The sequence below is a fragment of the Pleurodeles waltl genome, chromosome 12 (genome assembly GCF_031143425.1).
Source record: "Pleurodeles waltl isolate 20211129_DDA chromosome 12, aPleWal1.hap1.20221129, whole genome shotgun sequence".
NCBI classification, from domain to species: domain Eukaryota; kingdom Metazoa; phylum Chordata; class Amphibia; order Caudata; family Salamandridae; genus Pleurodeles; species Pleurodeles waltl.
In genome coordinates this window covers 364805614-364821890 of record NC_090451.1, presented here as the reverse complement: position 1 = coordinate 364821890, position 16277 = coordinate 364805614, and positions in this window count along the sequence as shown.

The following is a 16277-nucleotide window of genomic DNA, read 5'->3' as shown; positions in this document are numbered from 1 at the left end:
ACCGCCCTGATCAAGGATCACCAAGGTAATGAAGGGCAAAGGCCTGGAAGATCAAAATATGCCTCCAAAAAAGGAGCTCAGGAAGTTGCTGCTGCTCTGCACCGGGACCTCTGAATAGTGAGCACGTGGATCTGTGCTTGCTCCCTTATATAGAGTCTGGCCCAGCCCACAAACCACACCCAGTCATGCTGCAGAGAAAGCTTCTAGAATGCCCCTGAAAGGGACCACACCCTGACACACTCTGAAAGCCTGCAGCAATACATTGCAAATGAACAGTATTTATAAGCACCTTGAATATAAGTCTTCAGGATTAAACTCTGCAATGCAAAAGGTTAAACAACAGCATATTAGCATAATGCATGAATTACGTTATCTCATAAGTGCTGGCTTTTTGCATTCCAGTCGCCCGTAGAGCATGCACTGCCCTGATGTTGACAATTTCTATTCCTTTGGGTGTGTAGCTAATGGAACAGTTTAGCTTACACATCAGATCACATCCTAACTGGATTTGAATCACAAACCACAAGTTGCTGCTTATCTTCAAATTAACCTATTTTTACTGGAACGTGTTCTGTAACAGGATTTTTCAACTGCTTATTTTTGTACTCCTCCAACTTGAATTCTCCTTCCTGATAGGGCAAGTCTGGCACTTCTGGTGTTCTGACATTGGATCGTGTAGCTCCAGTGTCGACCAAGAATGACAGGGGTTGTGTCCCTAATGTTGGCATTTACATAGGGACCACATTGACATACTTCTAAGGACACTGCTAACATCCTCATTAACTGAACTATCACTGCAAAATGCTTCTGGATACTTCTATTCGCTCAAATCAATGAAGGGAAACTGTGATGCTATCTGATTCATGTTTGCATTTGCCAATTGATTTGTGCTTGCTTTTGCCATCTGATTCATGTTTTGCTGAGCAAAAATAACCTGCTGCTGTGTTATCGAGGCTTGTACATTTGGAATTTGGGATCTTTGCACTCTCTCAGTTTTAACCTGATTATTACCTTGAGTCTGAGCAACATCTACATTCTGTACTACATTATTCACAATATTATAGGGATGTTCCCTTCGCCCATTACCTAAATTTCCGCAAGCAAGACATGGACTCGTTTTCTTTAATGACTGAAGAGCGACCAAATTTCCACTCTGATCTACATGAACACCACGTCCTCTACCTCTAGATTGAACCACATTGCTAACTGCTGTTGCACACCTTGCATTCCACTTACATTCACCACCATTGATGGGTTCTGACTTCCTCTATTTGCAGCTTTCAATTGCATCACCATCAACATTTCCCTCAACTGTTTCTGCTTCAACTAAATTTCATCTCTACAGTACCTTGTGTACTGCTGGATCTCATCAATGGGTTTGTTTTGCCAACAAATTAAGTGCTGCTGAATCACTGCACTAATGTCTGGCTTCAATCCTTCCACAAACCTAAACACAAAATGACCCATATCTTTCGGCTCTAAGTTCTCTGTACCACTATGCTGTTTGCAAGCTTGCCTCAATCGCTCACAATAGGCATGAATAGACTCTTTAGTTTCCCGTGCTGTCCTGTCAATTTTCTGCAAAACAATATCTTTCAGAGACACTTTGTTCTTCAGGAATTTAATTACCTTATAATACCTTTTCATTACCTCTTCAGGTGGGTCACCTGTTACTGGGATCTCTCTGAGGTTCACTTTCAGGCCAATCAACACTTCTTCTGCACTCTGTCCACAGGTCAACTGGAACCACAATGTCAAGCAACTTACTCAAATCTTCCCACAGGCATTTTGAAAGTTTCACAAACCTCTCTGTCTGCTTCTGCCATTCCACTGGCTTCTCTCTCAAACTCAGGTAATCACTGGTAAATGTATATCACTCCTACTCCAAGGTACAGGCGCATAACCTCCACCTGGTATATCTCTCATAAGCATCATTTTTACATTGTCTTCAGCTTGATTTGCTCCTGCCAGAGACAAATTCTGATTCTCTTTCATCTGATCTTTTTCTTTGTCCATCTGCCTTGACACTTATCTAATGCTCCCTGTGTTTGAATGTATGTAATTAATTATTTAATGTGCATTCCCATTTCAGGCGATCTCATGTTACAAATATCTTTGTTACTGAACTCTAATCTATAGCTTCTCTTTACAGGTTTAGATTTTTCTAAATCCATTTCACATTTCTCAACCAATTCTGCTAACTTCTTGTAAATCAGTCCTGCGCATTGAGTAACATCTTTACACATGAAGCGCGTTTTCATCTTCTTTGCATGTTTCCAATTGCTCCACATCGAGCATTTAATTCTAATTACAACCTGGGTATATTCACTGTCCTGTCTCTCTGGTCTCTCTTCAGATCTAAGATTACCATTTATTGCACCTGTGGCACCGTGTGGGCTCAGATTGTTCAACCAATCTTTAATTGTTGTGCTGAAAGTCCTTGCAAACTAATATTTCTCTGGGGCACATCTTGTGAGGTACTGCAATGTATATGTGTAATCTGATCTGGTTTGGGCATGGAAGGAAGTGGGATTCCTTGAGGATACCTTGTACCAAGAACTGGTCCTGTCTGATTTACCATCTGGTTACATTCTGCAATTCATGTAGCTGTCAAGGGTGGACCAAAAGAAGTTGATCTCTCCTTCTCTGAGTTATTTGAATGAACGGATCTCTTCATTGTAATTGGTGATAGCACAGCAGAGGAAGCTGACATTTCAGGAACTACTGAAACATTAATTGAATGGGCTTTACTTTCAGAATTATGTGAAGCATACAAGAGAACAACTGGACCTATAGTCACAGGCATTATTAGTGCATTGGGACCAATCAAATGTGTCTTACTCTGTGGAATTGTCATTCCAACACTTTGACCTGTTAAAACAGCACTGAAAGTCTGTCCTGTTTGATTCGGGACATTTGACATTGTCTGCACTGGTGTATACATAGGCTGATTCTGATTAAAATTCTGCACATGTGTAGTCACATTAGGTGTCTGCACCATCTGATTCACATTAGGACTTGTCAGTCAGTCAGTCTAAGATTCTTTATTCGGTCTCAAAAGACCATAAAAGCAAGACATAAAATAACACGGTTCGTAATAATTCACTAATTGATCTAAAATCTTCACATTCTCATTTAAGTATGCACAACGACAATTAGTATCCTTACACAAATACTTGATTACTAAATAAGAATCTATGTCACTACCTGATTCATAACTGGGCTTGGTACTGCTTGATTTACAACTGGACTCAAAATGGAGTGTGCTGTATTAACAGTTGGAATTGGTGAATAAACTACTGGCACTTGTGTCACTGAATTTGCAGGTGTACCTGGAACTGTCTGAATCAGGATCAGTGCAACTGGAGCAGGTGGCACATTCAGGGCTATATTCTGTACTGCTTACCTCTCGTTCCTGCCTCGACTGAATGATATATGGGGGGCAATTCATCAGAAGCTGATTTATGAACTCATCTTCTGAATCACTCTCATGTGACTGTATTTTCCCCTCATCTTCTGCTGTCTGCTGTGCCTTTGCCGTCTGTTTCTTTTGAGTCTTAGGTTTTGTACTCCAATCACCTTCTGCGATAGCTGGAAACGTTCTCACTCCATCTAATATCTCTGCTCTTCACCTTTTTTGCTCTCCATCCCATATAGCTTTGGCTAATATCTTAACTGCTTTCTGAATTCTGTTGTCAAATTTTGTGGTTTCTTTCTGTCAAGTTCCCAAATATCAATGACTTCAAATTGTGTAGATCTTGGAGGAGGCTTTAATTTGCACGTTTCTCTCCTCAGATTGTCTAGCACTCTCAAATTAAAGTCTCCGTAATGAGAAAAAGCTCTTTCTTGGTTATTTTACACCATTGTTTAAGCCATATGCATGCTGAAACTCCTTCTGTTTCTGACACTTCTTAAACTGGGGTTAACTTTGGTGGAACTTCTTCACCTCCCCTTAGCACACTTCTTAATACCCTGAAAAGTTTATTTTCGAACAAATTCAATCAACCACAATGATTTTCAATCAAATTAGGACATAACTTCAATCCCACAATCTTTTTCGCAAGCTATTCTTAACCAATAGCAACATGGTACGCAAAATATTGCAAGCAAAAATCAACAACATGTCTGCTCACTACAGGTATGGACTCAAACACCATGAAAGCTGTACGTGCTACACTTGTGACTATGGCTTTCACAATTACACAACAAGTGAAACTTGACCAGGAATTCTCACTCCTGGTTAATATAGATCCTCTGTAGGCCTTTCGGATTCACTAAGCATCAACCAACAACTCACACTCACTCAGGGAAACTATTGGCACTATCAATGACGCCACATGGCAAGTACCTCACTGCAAACAATAAATCAACCAAGTGTCTTCTAGACTTGTGTGTTATCCCGGGATCTTAGGCCATGACTGACCTGTCAACAACAACAAATACTGCGCACATTTTGTAGCACAAAGCGCCACAATCATTTTGAGCATGACGACTCTGAAAAACACTTCACAACATCACACTTCATTGCAATTTTCAAGCCAAAAGGATCGCAAGCACAAGTCCCTATTTATACTCATGCAGCACATCACTTGTAGACATAGGGGGTCATTCCAACCCTGGCGGTCGGTGTTAAAGCGGTGGCCAACCCGCCAACAGGCTGGCGGTCCAAAAAATGGAATTCCGACCCTGGCGGGAACCGCCAACACAGCCCGCCACTTTAACACTCCGACCGCCACGGCGGTACAAACAAACAGCTTGGCGGTCACCGCGAACAGACAGGCGGGAGACAATGTACCGCCCGCACTATCACGACCCACCAATCCGACACCTTTTCCGGGGCGTTTGCCCCGCCGATAAAAGCACGGCGGAAACAGACTTTTCTAACGGAAAACGCTCACCTCTACACACTCCACGAGGAATCTGGACAGCATGGAACCGGAACTACACATCCTCCCAGCCATTGTCTTCCTGCTCCTCTACCAGGAGCACGAACGCCGGCGCAGACGACAACGGTGAGTACTGCACCTACGACACAGGGGAGGGGGAAGGTAAAAAATTACGGGGACACACATACGCCACACACCCACCCCCACCCTCACCCACTACAACACACACATCAATGCAGAGCAACAAGTCAGAGTGACACCCCCCAAACTCCCTGGAAGAATGCAAAGACAAAATAAAATGATCATTAAAATTGAAGTATATTATAGCATATTTGAAGTTAAGTGAAATATGAAATATATAAATAAAATATATTACATCCTCAACAATATATACATAGGTCAAAAGTCCGGTCCATATTGGCTATCATCCATTGTTCGTGGGCCAATGGGCCTAAACACATGGGCAAAGCCCACACACGAGACCCGATTCCATTGGAGAGAACACTGCAGGGGCATCAGATAGTAAAACTGCAGGCACCTCAGGGGGAAGGGAAGGGGGGGCACCTCAGCCAGTTGAGTCCACGACGCCAGATCCACGAGGGGCCTCCATGCCCACTGTACCATCCTGGGGAGTGCAAAGCCACAGTCTCACAAGTCTCTACAGTGGGTGGGTTGCCCACTGGACCATCCTGGGGAGTGCAAAGCCACAGTCTCACAAGTCTCTACAGTGGGAGGCTTGCCCACTGGACCATCCTGGGGAGTGCAAAGCCACAGTCTCACAAGTCTCTACAGTGGGTGGCTTGCCCACTGGACCATCCTGGGGAGTGCAAAGCCACAGTCTCACAAGTCTATACAGTGGGTGGGTTGCCCACTGATCCATCCTGGGGAGTGCAAAGCCACAGTCCATCAAGTGGATTACAGACTCCACTGGTTTTGGAGGAGGCATGGTGCCCAGAGTGCTTCGTGAAGCCCTGCCCGACACAGATCCGGCCCTGCCAATGGGCCAGCGGTGCTTGCGATGAAGGGCCCAGCGGAGCGGTTCAGAGACGGCGGTGCCCAGCGGAGTGGTGCTTGAGATGAAGGGCCCAGCGGAGCGGTGCTTGAGATGAAGGGCCCAGCGGAGTGGTGCTTGACAGGAAGGGCCCAGCGGAGTGGTGCTTGAGATGAAGGGCCCAGCGGAGCGGTGCTTGAGATGAAGGGCCCAGCGGAGCGGTTCAGAGACGGCGGTGCCCAGCGGAGCGGTGCTTGAGATGAAGGGCGGAGCGGTGCTTGAGATGAAGGGCCCAGCGGAGCGGTGCTTGAGATGAAGGGCCCAGCGGAGCGGTTCAGAGACGGCGGTGCCCAGCGGAGCGGTGCTTGAGATGAAGGGCCCAGCAGAGCGGTTCAGAGACGGCTGTGCCCAGCGGAGTGGTGCTTGAGATGAAGGGCCCAGCGGAGCGGTGCTTGAGATGAAGGGCCCAGCGGAGCGGTGCTTGACAGGAAGGGCCCAGCGGAGCGGTGCTTGAGATGAAGGGCCCAGCGGAGCGGTGCTTGAGATGAAGGGCCCAGCGGAGTGGTTCAGAGACGGCGGTGCCCAGCGGAGCGGTGCTTGAGATGAAGGGCCCAGCGGAGCGGTGCTTGAGATGAAGGGCCCAGCGGAGCGGTGCTTGAGATGAAGGGCTCAGCGGAGAGGTTCAGAGACGGCGGTGCCCAGCGGAGCGGTGCTTGAGATGAAGGGCCCAGCAGAGCGGTTCAGAGACGGCTGTGCCCAGCGGAGTGGTGCTTGAGATGAAGGGCCCAGCGGAGCGGTGCTTGAGATGAAGGGCCCAGCGGAGCGGTGCTTGACAGGAAGGGCCCAGCGGAGCGGTGCTTGAGATGAAGGGCCCAGCGGAGCGGTGCTTGACAGGAAGGGCCCAGCGGAGCGGTGCTTGACAGGAAGGGCCCAGCGGAGCGGTGCTTGAGATGTAGGGCCCAGCGGAGCGGTGCTTGAGATGAAGGGCCCAGCGGAGCGGTGCTTGACAGGAAGAGCCCAGCGGAGCGGTGCTTGAGATGAAGGGCCCAGCGGAGCGGTGCTTGACAGGAAGGGCCCAGCGGAGCGGTGCTTGACAGGAAGGGCCCAGCGGAGCGGTGCTTGACAGGAAGGGCCCAGCGGAGCGGTGCTTGAGATGAAGGGCCCAGCGGAGCGGTTCAGAGACGGCGGTGCCCAGCGGAGCGGTGCTTGAGATGAAGGGCCCAGCGGAGCGGTGCTTGAGATGAAGGGCCCAGCGGAGCGGTGCTTGACAGGAAGGGCCCAGCGGAGCGGTTCAGATACGGCGGTGCCCATCGGAGCGGTGCTTGCGATGAAGGGCCCAGCGGAGCGGTGCTTGAGATGAAGGGCCCAGCGGAGCGGTGTTTGTCTTGAAGGGCCCTGTTCAGCGGTGCTTGTCTTGAAGGGCCCTATTCAGCGGTGCTTGTCTTGAAGGGCCCTGTTCAGTGGTGCTTGTCTTGAAGGGCCCTGTTCAGCGGTGCTTGTCACGGCGGGGCCCTGTTCAGCGGTGCTTGTCACGGCGGGCCCTGTTTAGCGGTGCTTGTCACGGCGGGGCCCTGTTCAGCGGTGCTTGTCACGGCGGGCCCTGTTCAGCGGTGCTTGACATGTGGTCCCAGGGAACCAGATCGGGCCAATAATTTACGCTCAGTCGCCATCCGACCTTTCGCTTGCGGGGCCCTCCTGTGCTGGAGTCCTGGGCCCGTGGCTGTCCTCCTTCACACCCGAAATGGGGCTGGTGGGCCCCTCCTGGGCAGCTCGCCTGCTGCCGGACTTGTCCGCCCTGCTGCCCTTGCCCTCCTTCGCCGATTCTCTGGGGCCCTTGCCTCCCTTTGTGGATGTGCCAGGTGACGGTGCCTGGGTAGTGTCTTTGGGGGCTGCCGTCTCTGGCCTCTCGCACCGGCCCTTCCCTTTTTTAGTTTTTTTCCCAGGGGGTGGGCTGGCTGTCTCCTTTCTGCTGGCCGATGTTGCTGCCCTAGAAGCTGGTGGACTCCAATAGCCCTGGACTATGGTCCTTGTAGGTGCAGGGCTTGTGGTGGCTGAGGTGCTGTTTGGACTCTTGCGAGATGGAGGGGGTGGGTCAGGTGATGCAAAGAGGTTAATTTTGGAGAGGAAAAACTTTTTAGGAGCAGTGGGTATGGGAGTGGAGGAAGAGGATGTGGTTGTAGGAGAGCCAAGTGTGCTGTCTTTGGGTGCAGGTGCTTGTGACGGAGGCTGTCGTGAGGTGGATGGCTGTTGGGTGGGTGGATGCCTGCGTTTGTGTGGTTTGGAAGAGGGGGTGACAGACACACTGGGAGAGGACACAGGGGACATGTAAATGGCAGCGGGTGGTGTCTGCACGTGTGCGGAGTGTTCTGGTGGGTGTGCTGGTGATGGACGTACTGGCTGATGGTGGTGTGCATGCAGGTGTGAGTGGAGACGTCACAGGGAGGGAGGAGGGAGACGAGGAGGAGGGGGACACAGAGGAGGCAGTGGCTGTTGGCATGTCTGCATGTGGATGTTGCTTGGGTGAATGCTTGTGTGATCTGTGGTGCTTATGTCTGGATGAGCTGCCCTTGGGTGTTGATGTGTGTGCAGGCTGGTCTGTAGGTGTGTCTGGGAGAGGCAGAGGAACAGGGGAGTGGGACTGGGTGGAGGGAGTTGGAGGAGGGAGGCTGGAGACAGGGACAATGGCTGCCGTCAGTGCTGAGGCCAGAGTGTTGAACGATCGCTGATGGGCAGCCTGACCCGAATGAATGCCCTCCAGGTATGCATTGCTCCGGTGCACCTCCCTTTCTACACCCAGGATGGCATTCAAAAGGGTAGACTGCCCAACAATGAGCGTCTGGAGGAGGTCAATGATCTCCTCACTGAGGGCAGCAGGGGTAACTGGGGCAGGGCCTGAGGTGCCTGGGGCGAAGGAGATCCCCGCCTTCCTGGCCGAGCGGGCACGGGGCGAGCGCTGAGGGGCTGCTTGGAGGGCGGAGCTGATGCACTGGGTGGCGGCTGTACCTGTTGTAGCGGTGGGCACGGATGTTGCCGCCACCACAAGGGAGCTCCCTTCCGAGGATGTGTCTGTGTCGCTGACGTCTCCACGGGTCCCCGTTGTGGAGCCCCCCTCGCCCTCCGTCTCACTGGTGAACTCGGAGTCGGTTGCATGGCTGTCCGGGGCCATGTGAGATGCAGCTCCCTCGTGCTCCGATGCCACTTCTCCTCCGCCTGATGATGCTAATGCACACATGAACAGGAAGACCACAACAAAAGGGGGGGGGGAGAAACAAAGACATGTTGAGTGCATGCATTGGCGACACCGTTGGCGGAGAGGACAGACACAGAAGCCCCCTGGACTACGCCACGCACTCGGTGTACACTACTCAATTATTGTGACTTGGCCTACAAGCCCATGGACGACAAATGCACACATAGGTGACCCAGGGCCATGGATAGCTGTACTTAGCACCCTACAGAGGTGGGGAGTGGGGGCACAGGGCCATGCCTTACGGAGGGGCCTAGCCTACTGAAATCGCCCTGGCCTAGAGATAGCCACAGCCCTCCTCCCCCACCCAGACACCTCCACTGTGCGCTAATATAGCAGAATTTGCTGGTACTCACCCCCTTGTGTCTGCTGTGATGTCCTCACGCGCCCATCCAAATCGGGGTAGGCCACCGCCAGGATCCGGGACATCAGGGGGGTCAATTGCTGTGTGGCACCCCTCCTAGGTTGGGAGGCCATCCCCAGCAGAGCTTCCGCGGTCTTTCTGCTCCCGCGGCGGATGTCCTACCACCTCTTTCGGCAGTGGGTGCCCCGTCTGTTGTGGACCCCCAGGGTCCGGATGTCCTTGGCGATGGCACGCCAAATGTCGATCTTCTGATGGGCGCTGACCTATGTGACATGTACAGGGTGGGAAAAAAAATATCATCATTTTCTGCATGGTCGATGTGAGTGGCCCCCCCTCCCCAACCTTGCCATATGGCACATGCTCTCATCTGTCGTGCGATGCATGCCTCATTCGCTCCCCTCCCCACCATCTTTCATTCACCCCACTCAACCCAGGCATTGGCCACAAAACATGGTCCCAGTGTACTTACCTGTTGGTCTGGAGGACCGTAGAGTAGCGCATACTGGGGGAGGACCCCATCAACGAGTTTCTCCAATTCTTCTGAAGTGAAGGCAGAGGCCCTTTCCCCAGTCGCAGCAGCCATTGTCTCTTCCAGACCGAGGTCACAGCAGCACTTGCAGTATAGGTCCTCTCCTGTGGATGATCAGGTCTTGAGTGATTAAGCAAAAAGAAAATGGCGGTCACGGCCGCGGCGGTGCGTACCGCGGCGGTGCGTACCGCGACCCCCGGCGCACATCCTCATTGGCTCCTGAAACCCATAGGGTTCCATGTTAACCAATGCGGCTTTGCACCGCGGTCTTCGACCGCCTACCGCCACGGTGTGCCACGCCAGCGCATTGACCTCACATCCCATTGTCACACTTCACAGGTCAGGCAGCCGCCATTTCAAGGGCCCACATGGCTTAATTTCTACTGGGTCACACAGGCCTAGGCCTTGCATTGCCACTCATACAAGCCATTCAATGCATAGAGAATTGTGTACTGTGCAAACTGTGTGAACGTACCTGTGGTTTGCTTGACTCTGTGCTCCATGTTGTCCTTCTTAGGCACCGTCCGCTGGGACTTGCGAGGAGATGGAGGAATCCTCCGGTGTACAGACCGCTGGTGGACCTGTCGACAATGGAAGAAAGACATGTCATAATCACATACAGACTTGACCGTGCCACTATACAGGAACTGTGTGCCCAGCTGGAGCCAGACCTGATGTCACCCATCCGCCAACCCACAGGGATTCCCCCTCTAGTGCAGGTTCTGTCAGTACTCCATTTTTTGGCAAGTGGGTCATTTCAAACAACAGTGGCCATTTCATCAGGGATGTCTCAGCCTATGTTTTCAAAGGTGTTGTCCAGAGTGTTGTCTGCCCTGATGAAATACATGCGGAGCTACATTGTTTTACCTGAGGTGGGCGATTTGGCTACAGTGAAGGGTGATTTCTATGCCCTTGGACATATTCCCAACATCATTGCTGCCATTGATGGGACCCATGTGGCTTTGGTTCCCCCCACAGGAAGTAAACAGGTGTACAGGAAGAGAAAAAGTTATCATTCGATGAATGTCCAGGTGGTCTGTTTGGCAGACCAGTACATCTCCCATGTAAATGCCAAGTTCCCTGGGTCAGTGCATGACGCGTACATCATGCAAAATAGCAGCATCCCTTATGTGATGGAACAGCTACAGAGACACCGTGTGTGGCTAATAGGTGACTCTGGTTACCCCAACCTGTCCTGGCTACTGACCCCAGTAAGGAATCCCTGGACCAGGGCAGAGGAACGGTACAATGAGGCCCATGGGCGTACTAGGAGGGTGATCGAGCGGACCTTCGGCCTCCTGAAGGCCAGGTTTAGGTGCCTGCATATGACAGGTGGATCCCTAATGTACTCACCAAAGAAGGTGTGTCATATCATCGTGGCCTGCTGTATGTTTCACAACCTGGCTTTGCGACGCCAGGTGCCTTTCCTGCAGGAGGATGGTCCAGATGGTGGTGTTGTGGCAGCGGTGGAACCTGTGGAGAGTGAAGAGGAGGAAGACGACGGGACAACACAGACAACAGGGACAGAGTGATACAACAGTATTTTCTAATAACACACAGGTAAGATTCAACACCGTCATTTTACGATTACTTACAGTCTCCTGCCTCTCCACTGTCTGGCCTATTCCCCCAGTGTATGTTAACTGATTTGTGACTTTCCCTTTAAATTTCAGAGATGTGGCCCCCACTGCGTGACCTCTGCTTTGTTTATCCATGGACTACAGCTGTGTGACAGTGGTATGTTCTCATCACTGTGTAACTGGACATTTTGGCAGCGTTATGTCTAATACATTTGTTCACAATACAGGCAGACTCCAGCTGATTTTTGTGCAATAAGTGTTTTTATTAAAGTGCAGGAAATAGGGACATGGTTGCAAATCGGTGATGGGTGATGGTGGAGGTGATGGTGGAGGAATGTCCATGGCAGAGTCCAGCTTTTCAGTCTCACAGGTGCGTTGTCCATATGCCTTTGGAAGATGGAGCAGGGGCAGTTCAATGTTGGACAGGGTGACAATGTGGATCAGTGGGATGACATCGGGGGTATCCTTTGCTGGCGGGGGTCTTGGCATCCTACTCTGTCTTCTTACGAGATCTCAGGCCCCGCTTGCGGGGTGGTTCTTCTTCTGCAGGAGGTGGGGTTCTGGTGGCCTGTTGTTGTGTGTGGGCCTCCTGTCCACTAGCGCCGGCGGAGGTGGTTGCCTGTTCTTGGTCCATACTAGTGACAGGGGCCCTTTGTGGTGCCACATGGTCCCGCAATGTGGTGACAATCTGGTTGAGGGCACCGACGATGGTGCCCATTGCGGAACTGATGCTTCGAAGTTCTTCCCTGAATCCCATGTACTGTTGCTCCTGCATGACCTGGATCTCCTGGAACCTGGCCAGTACCGTCGCCATCGTCTCCTGGGAGTGGTGGTACGCTCCCATGATGCAGGAGAGGGCCTCGTGGAGAGTGGGTTCCCTGGGCCTGTCCCCCCCCTGTCGCACAGCAGCCCTCCCAGTTCCCCTGTTTCCCTGGGCCTCTGTCCCCTGGACCGTGTGCCCACTACCACTGCCCCCAGGTCCCTGGTGTTGTTGGGGTGGTGGGTTAACCTGGGTGCCCTGTAGTGGTGGACACACCGCTGATTGACGTGTCCTGGAGACAGAGGCATGGGCCCGCTGGGTGGGAGCTGTGCTGGTGTTCCCAGAGGGGATTGGGTCTGCTGTGGCCATTGCCTGTGTGAGGGGAACCGACTGTCCCGAGGTCCCCGATGGTCCGGGCTGGTCATCTGGGTCCAGGGAGACAGAGCTGCTGTCATCACTGGTGGCCTCTTTTGGGGGTGGGATGGACATTTCTGGACCCTCCTGGGCGGTGTGGTGGCGTTCGGGTCCTGCAGGGGTATAGAGGTATGGTTATTGCTTCAGTGTGTGCCATATCGGTCAATGGGTGGGTGCCCTTGTACCCCAGGGCTGGCATTCCTGTGTGGGGGCTTTTGTGAGGGTGGCTTGTGGGGGAGATGTGTATGTGCAGTGGGCATGCTTTGGTGATGGGTGTCCATGCTTTGTGGACGCATGCAGGGATAGGTGTTTGGATGGGTGGGTTGTGATGGTGAGACATTTGCAGGGAGTAGGTGTGATGGGGGTGGGGGTGAGGGTGGGGGTATGAATTGGGATGCAGGTGGGGTGGGGGGGGATGAAGTAGTTAAGGTTTGACTTACCAGAGTCCATTCCTCCAGATACTCCTGCGAGGCCTTCAGGATGCAGGATGTGCAAGACTTCCTCCTCCCATGCTGTAAATTCTGGGGGAGTAGGTGGGGGTCCGCCGCCAGTCTTCTGCACCGCGATGTTGTGCCTTGATACCATGGAACGCACCTTCCCTCGTAGGTCGTTCCACCGCTTCCTGATGTCATCCCGATTTCGTGGATGCTGTCCCACAGCGTTGACCCTGTCGACTATCCTTTGCCATAGCTCCATCTTCCTGGCAATGGTGGTGTGCTGCACCTGCGTCCCGAAGAGCTGGGGCTCTACCCGAACTATTTCCTCCACCATGACCCGGAGTTCGGCGTCTGAAAACCGGGGGTGTCTTTGGGGTGCCATAGGGTGGTGTGGATGAGGTGTGGGGTGGTGTATGTGTTGTAGAGTGTGGTGAGAGTGGTGATATGTGGTATTTTGTGCGTGGATATTGTGTGGGTGATGGTGTGGTTTGCCTCTGTGTGATGGTGTTATCTAAGCAGTGCTGTCTGTCTCTGGCTTTCTGTCGGTTTTTTTGGTCGTAAGGGTTTGTGGGTGATGTGGGTGTGTGTGTGTGTTTTATTTTGAATTGGGTGTGTGGGTGTGGTGTGTGTATGTGTATCAGATGTGTGTATTTCGAATTGTCCAATGTGGCAGTGTTTTGGAGCTGTGTGTGTACCGCCAATGGAATACCGCGGTTGAAAGACCACCGCTTGGATTCGTGGGTCGTAATGGCATGGGCGTATTTCTGTTGGCGTGACGGTGGAGGTTTGGTCATCGCCAGTTTCCCGCTGGCCGTTGGTGTGGCGGACTTTTGTTGATGTCGGGTTTTTGGCGGTTTGCCAGTTGCGGGTCAGAATGACCGTGGCGGTATACCGCGGCCGCGGCGGTGTTATGGCGGTCTTCTGACCAGCGGTAAGCGCCTTTTACCGCCGAGGTCAGAATGACCCCCATAATGCTGGAACTTCATCAATCTCTGGAACGGATCATGGGACGAATTACAGAGTGGGCAATTCTTGGTCTGGGCAATGCCATGGGATCAATCCTATCTCCCTAACACTAAACAAAAATATGGGTCCCCCTCTTATGCAACAAAACCATCCTCTCCTACTAGAACTGTGGACACATTTTTCATCCTTCGCAGGAATCAAATGTACAACGAGGTTGACGGACCTTTGGATCCAGAAAGATGTACATGAATCATCCACAATTAATTCACCACCACCCCAATAATTTAGACACCATGACCAATGTGGCCATGAAAGGAAGACTCCAATCAGGAATATAGTTTAAAGATTTGTTACATACACAAGCTCAAAGTAAAGTAGAAAATGCACAAAACCAAATTATAGAGATACCTAATCACCAAAGGTTGCCCGAGGCGACGGAATAGACTCAGATGTATTAACATTAATAAAACTAAGCATTCAAGAAGAAGAATACAGAAAGTCAATAGAAATATCTGTGACACAGAAATCCTGCAGTGCTCAGATTGCACAATTAGTCAGTTCAAATTTAGCAGAGTCAATAATCCTTGGATAGGCGCAGATCAAGCCCACAGCTAACCAAATTGTGGGAATACATGTGTCAGGGTGATAACATGCAGGCAAAATACAAAAAGGACAAAAATATTTTGCCAAAAAGAATAACTTGGTCTATAGGCCACTAACAAAAGAAAAAGAAAAAGGGACGTGTCAGCTTACTGGAGTTTCTAACCTAAAAGGGCGTTTCAAGGAGCAATGGCAGAGAAGAAAATAACTCTTCAAGAGATACAAAATTAAATAAATCTTCATCAGCAATGCATCAGGTCAGCAAGGCATCTGCAAGCATCAGGAAAGCATCTGTCTCTAACAAGGATATGACTGCAACTCCATCTGTTCTAAACTTGGACTGCCCTGAAAAAAGTTTAAATGTTTATTGATATTTTACTTCACAGAAAGTGTTCCAATTTGTCAAAGGTGTCAGTTCATATATTACATGGAAGGGGTATTATCCAATTAAAATTGATCACCAGACTCTAGGTTGCAATAGTTCGACAATTTCCCAAGTCTGTCATGGGAACATCTGTTTTCCATGTGACTCCAAACAGGTCGAAACAAATATGTACGATTTCAGTCCTTCTTCGTGTACCACAATGTTCTCAAGGTCAAATGGGTATGATTTTCCATGGATAGACAATAGACTTTTACAAATGGGACTTTCCTTCCCATAGGAACAAAATTTGAAAGAAGACTTCACGTTATGCAAAAATTATTTTACACTTTTACATGACAACGAAATGCAAGCTCTGTATGCTTCGATTATTCTAACACAAAACATATAAAGTGCATTTGATTTAATAATTTTTTGTGAAACACATAATATGCAAACATAAATTCATCATTAACAATGTTTCATCAGTATAAGTAAAACATTTCATTTAAATGGAAAAGCTTTGTTATTGCATTACATCAGGTATAACAGAGAGCTGCATTTCTCTCACTTGTACATATTTTCAAAGTCATTAATCTTCCATTAAACACAAGAAATCTAATATCATGTCTACATGGGCTATTAGTTTAAGGCTAAATTACATTTTAAAATCAACTTTAACCTTCTAGCATATTATTTAATCAGAAAGGCACCTATGTCAAACTTTGAAATACAAGCAAATTGCAGATTCAAAATGGGTGTCAGTGCAGCTTTCTACTTTAGTTTTTCCATTCTTTAAGTTTATAAAATAAACTTGTCACAGCCTATTAACTTTAGTGACACTAGGGATTCAAATTCAATATTAAAGTTTTGAAACAGAAGAAGGAAGGAAATGAAATAAAAACAAAACAAAAAGGCAGGACAGCAATACATAGGGCAGTGAGAGACACAAGTTGATGAAAAGATATTCCAAAATAGCTGAAAATGAATAGCAACATACTGGCACATGCAAAAGTGGCGTTTTGCCTATTTTTATAGGGGACTTGTATATCAACTGCAGATCCGCAGTACATCTATGTCAAAAGTCTTCACTATTGCACAGGGCAGAAAGGCACTATGCAGTATTATGTCCCAACACCATA